This window comes from Cupressus sempervirens, chromosome 7 (genome assembly GCF_028749045.1).
Source record: "Cupressus sempervirens isolate cs-2001-9-10 chromosome 7, ASM2874904v1, whole genome shotgun sequence".
Classification (NCBI taxonomy): Eukaryota; Viridiplantae; Streptophyta; class Pinopsida; order Cupressales; family Cupressaceae; genus Cupressus; species Cupressus sempervirens.
The window spans coordinates 737,568,368-737,573,509 of NC_143124.1; the positions used below are offsets into that span (position 1 = coordinate 737,568,368).

The 5,142-nt window shown below is 37.0% G+C and overlaps 1 pseudogene; it reads left to right on the top strand.

Moving 5' to 3' along the window:
* The first annotated feature begins 473 nt into the window (after positions 1–473).
* Positions 474–2,810, top strand: LOC149549357 (L-type lectin-domain containing receptor kinase SIT2 pseudogene; annotated as a pseudogene).
* The last annotated feature ends 2,332 nt before the right edge of the window (positions 2,811–5,142 follow it).

Consider the following 5,142-nt stretch of genomic DNA (forward strand, 5'->3'; position numbering starts at 1 on the left):
ATTTAAAAAATCAATACTAAATCGATAGTAATGAAGTTTGTTATTAATGTTTTTATTGGATCATTAGTTTCTCTTAAATAAATGATAAGAACTTTATATTATTTTGAGATAAATACGAAGAAAGATATGAATTTAAGTAAATATAGATATGAGTGCAATGGAGATGGAGTGAATGAGAGAGGAGGGAAGGAATGACATAAATATATAGAGATATAAGAGAAAAAGATGGATACAAAGTAATAAAAGTGAGATGGAGAGGTATAAATAAAAATAGGTAAATATTTATAGAGAGGCATAAAAATAGATTTATGGAAATAATTAAAAAGAGAGACATAAAATTATTCAAAATAAATAATGTCATTTTCCCCTATCTAACCCTCTATCTAGCCCTCTATATTTTTTTGGTCTTAGTATAGTTACATTGGGTGGTGGTTGAGTCAATTGCGCTTTTAGGTACTCAACTTCATGTCAAAATGTCGGTTAACTTGCTGCGCACGGACAACACCACAATGCATGCACCTCTCGTTTTTGCTTTATTTCTGCACTATGTTTCTATTCGAAATGCCAGAGAGCTAGAGGCATGAGAAGAGACCACACGCAGAAGCAATGGAGATTTTGCGATACGCTAAAAGGTAAATATACACCATCTTGTAAGCATGGGTTACTCAAATAAATTTTCCCATTGTCAGGTGTATTTCTATTTCAATTTTGGCTCTAACAGAAAGAAGTATTTGAACCTGTTAGACATCTCATTTGATATATTGCTGGTTATTATGTTCGAACAAAACACGGGAGTCGAGCTGGAGCTCCACAGTGGAAGGCTTGAGGGCGGTCCTAATTGTAATTATCTTCCTCCCTATCTCGCTTACTGCACAAGCCCATACAAATTTTATCCTCGACCAATTGAATGCCTCCACCCTCGAGTTGTATGGGAATGCTTCGGTGCAATCCCAGGCCATCTCCCTTAATGGTCCATTCCAATTTAGTATGGGCCGTGCTTTCTATCCACATCCTGTGCGGATGAAATATCTGAATTCTACTCTCTTTCACCACAACTTTTGTGTTTAGCATTGTTCCTTCTGCAGATTCACAATCTGGGGTTGGAATGGCGTTTACGATGACGCACCAGAAATCTCTAAAGGGTTTTTCCCCAAGTGCGTACCTTGGCTCGATTAGCAATTTATCAGCTATGGGAAAGCCGTCTAACCATCTGTTTGCAGTCGAGTTCGACACATTACGGAACTTAGAATTTCATGACATCAACGACAATCACGTCGGTGTCGATCTCAATGATCTTTGGTCTGTAAACTCTACGCCTGCAGGCTACTGGATTAACAGCACCCAATTCCAGGATTTACATCTCAAAAGCGGACGAAACATTCAAGCTTGGATTGATTATGACAATCTTCACAAGGAGCTAAAAGTCACCATTGCTGAGGCTGGTCTAGATCGCCCACAAAAACCACTGATACATATGAAAAATATGTCCCTCTCCAACATTCTGGAAGAAGAAATGTACGTTGGTTTCTCAGCAGCTACGGTAAACATATGTGAAGAGAATTACATCCTCGCCTGGAGCTTTTCTACAAACGGAATTGCCCCATCCCTGAAAACATCTAACCTTCCATCCTTTATACACAGGAAGTTAAAGAGCCCCAACTCCAGATCGATAGCTGGTATTAGCACTGGTTGCGTCGTCGTCATTCTCCTGGTAGTGGCAGCAATATCAGTTGTGCGGTTGAAGAGAAACCGTTATGCAGATCTTATTAAAGAATGGGAGATGGAGTATTGTACAAAGACCTACATACTGCAACCAAGGGCTTCTGCAAGGAAGAACTTTTGGGATCTGGACGCTTCGGGCGGGTGTACAGAGGAGTCCTTCCGAAAAACGGACTCCAAGTAGCGGTGAAATGTATTCGTAGACAAACAGATGATGGGGTGAAGGAGTTCATAGCAGAAATTTCCAGTCTTGGTCGCCTTCAACATTGAAATCTTGTGCAGATCAGAGAGTTCTGCAGGCGGGAGAAGCAGCTATTCATAGTTTATGACCACATGCCAAATGGTAGCCTGGATAAAATGATATTTGGAAAGCCAAAGAAGGTGCTAAAGTGGGATCAGAGATACAGAGTGATCAGAGACATGGCTGCGGGTTTGTTGTATCTTCACGAAGAGTGGGAGCAATGCATAGTGCACAGAGACATCAAGTCCAGCAATGTTCTGCTAGACTCGGAGTTGAAAGGGAAGCTAGGGATTTTGGGCTCGCCCGTCTGTACGAACACAGAAAAAACTCACACACTACTCGAGTGGTTGGAAAGTTGGGGTATATCGCACCTGAGCTGGTTCACACAGAAAAGGCGAGCCCTGCTACAGATGTGTTCAGCTTTGGTATAATTATGTTGGAGGTTGCATGCGGAAGGAGACCCTTCGATGCCACTCTGGAACCTGGTCAGACAGTCATAGTAAAGTGGGTGAGAGAGCTCCACGCCAATGGCAGTCTGATGGATGCAGCAGACCCGAATCTTGGTGGGCAATATGTTGAAGGTGAGATGGAAAGAGTGCTGAAACTGGGTCTGATCTGTTCGAATGGTCAGGCAGAAGGTAGGCTTGGAATGAGACAAGTTGTGCAAATACTTGAGGAAGAAGCTCCGATTCCAGGCTTTGATGGCCCTTTCTATTTGGAGTTGAGCCGACCAAGCAGTGCTTCGAAGTCAGTTCCAGATTACAGTCACAGCAGTGATGCATCAATCTCCAAGTCTCTGGACGCACGATAGATTCTGCCAAATCAGGTGAAGTCCATCGTTTTCTGATTGTGTCAAAGTGTTTAAGATCGAATGGAACTTTGTACGATGAAGTCTCAGAACGAGGTTCTGATGCCCCGTTTTTATATTGATATAAGCTCACCCAAGTTACCTTACTTTACTTGAAAGTCTCTTCCATAACACAGTTGCATCACTGATGCTTCCACTTCCAAGTCAAGCTCTGTTTTTGGTTGTGTCATCGCATAAAGTCGATATTTGTGTGGCTTTTCGTTCGTTGAGGCTATGCAGCCAAGAAATATAACTAGCAATCCCACTTTAGTGCAATAGGTATGCTATAAAAAAGTTTAGTAATTTTTTAATTCAATCTTCAATATATTCAACTTTTTAAAATTATTAAATTTTTATTAATGTACTTTTAAATTTGCAAATCTATAACAATTCATAAAGTTAGAACTGTTGTTTTCATGAAGTTTCATAATAATTGAAGTTATGAGGAATTTTTAAGTGATACTAATCTGCAATCATATTTGTATAGTTAATTTTCTATTTATTATGCAAAAGCTTAGTGTAACCAAATATTTTCTATTTCTAATTTCTTTTTGGTTGTGATATCTCACAATAAGAAAGTTACTCATTTTCTATCGAAAAATGAAATCTACCTATTTCTAATGTAAATGTCTTATTTTCCATTGGAAGGTATAATAATATAATCTTATCATATAGTTTACAAAATTAATAGTGTTTAATGTGTACCATATTGTCATCCCCCCGCCCCCTCAAATTGAACAAATGTATGTAAGCATATACTATTTGTGAAACTAATGAAATCACTAAAAGAAACAATAAAAATATCATAAGCATCTCTTTACTTTTTCAAGTAAGGTGAAGTCTTTTTTGAGGTTCATAGATTACAAAATATTAAAAAAAAAAAATTAAATATTTAAAATTGAGAATTATTAAATACCAAAAAATAAATATAATTTACTAAATCTTATCAATTAATATATTTAATTACCTTTTATATTTACTTTTTATTTATAATTATATTAATACAAATATAAGAATTATATTTGTACAAATTTACCATAAAATAAAAAATGTTTGTTAGTGTAATTTTTTATTTTTTCTATTTTGCTAGGTTTTTCCTACACTTTTAATAATCTCACTTAAGTTAATAAAGCATGTCTTATTAGATGAATGGTTGTGAGGTGTCACCTTCCTACATGTGAGCATCCATTAGCTATCTTGGGAAGATACTTTGCTATCTTTAGTCCGATAGATGGTTGCTCCTCATTGGTTGGTATTGCCACCTCCTTCCTCTTCCTAGCCTATATAAGCATGCTACCTGGCTTGTATTTGCATCTCTAATTTTTGCGTCCTCTTAATGCTATTTTGCTTCCAGCATTTGCATTACTCTCTTGGAGACTAACTCTATGATGCTATTTTGATTTTGTATCATTTGCATTCATAGTTTAGATATTTACTCTTTGCACTAGTTTTCTGGATTATTAATCTTATCAGATTTTAACATGGTATCAGAGCTTTTCTATGTGCAATGGTAGATTTTAGTTTCCTTATTTGAGAGATTCGGGGGGGGGGGGGGGGGGGCTAATAAACTTTATTATAGTTTTTTGAAAAATGAAGTATGCTCTTCTCTTGCATCTTTGGATGATCTTGACAATCAAAAAAATTTTGACAAAAACAATTTTTCTCTGGGGTTTCAATTTCAAATCTGACAACCAACTTGCATATTTGGAGTTTTCAATCAGTTTTGCAGGTTCTAACATGGCATTGATGGACTTAGGAAGCTTATCCAACATTTGCATGTCATATTCTAGTTGCTGGGATCATTTTTTGATTTTTGTAGCCGTTTTTTACTGTTAAAGGCGTTTAATTTACACTACAACAACATCTTCTATACATCAGAAAGAAAAATACTTTCTGGGTTTTGTTTGCAGCCCCGAAAAACCATCTGGGTATCTTTTAGATTTTCATGCAAGCTGTATATTCTGTAGAATCGAGCATGCAAAGCTATAGCCATACCCCTCTCCATTGGCAGTCACAGATTTGAACGCAGTTTTGAAATGTCTCGTTCTTGCTCATACAGACTTTGATTTTGATGATTCTTGTTATGAACTTGGCTATTTTTCTGTGCTCTATCCACTAGTGGAGTTGTTTTTTGATTTTCATGCATGAATTCTTCAAAAATTGCAGATTCTCAGCCATGACTGTGCACAGTTCTCGTTTTGAAAACTTTGAAAGATCATAAATTTCTCATACGACCTCGTATTGAGGTGATTCTTTTTTTGAAAGTGCATTATTTTTCGAGTAGATTGCAGTGGTGCTATTTGTTTCCTTGATTATTGTGCCCAAGTTTCACTTT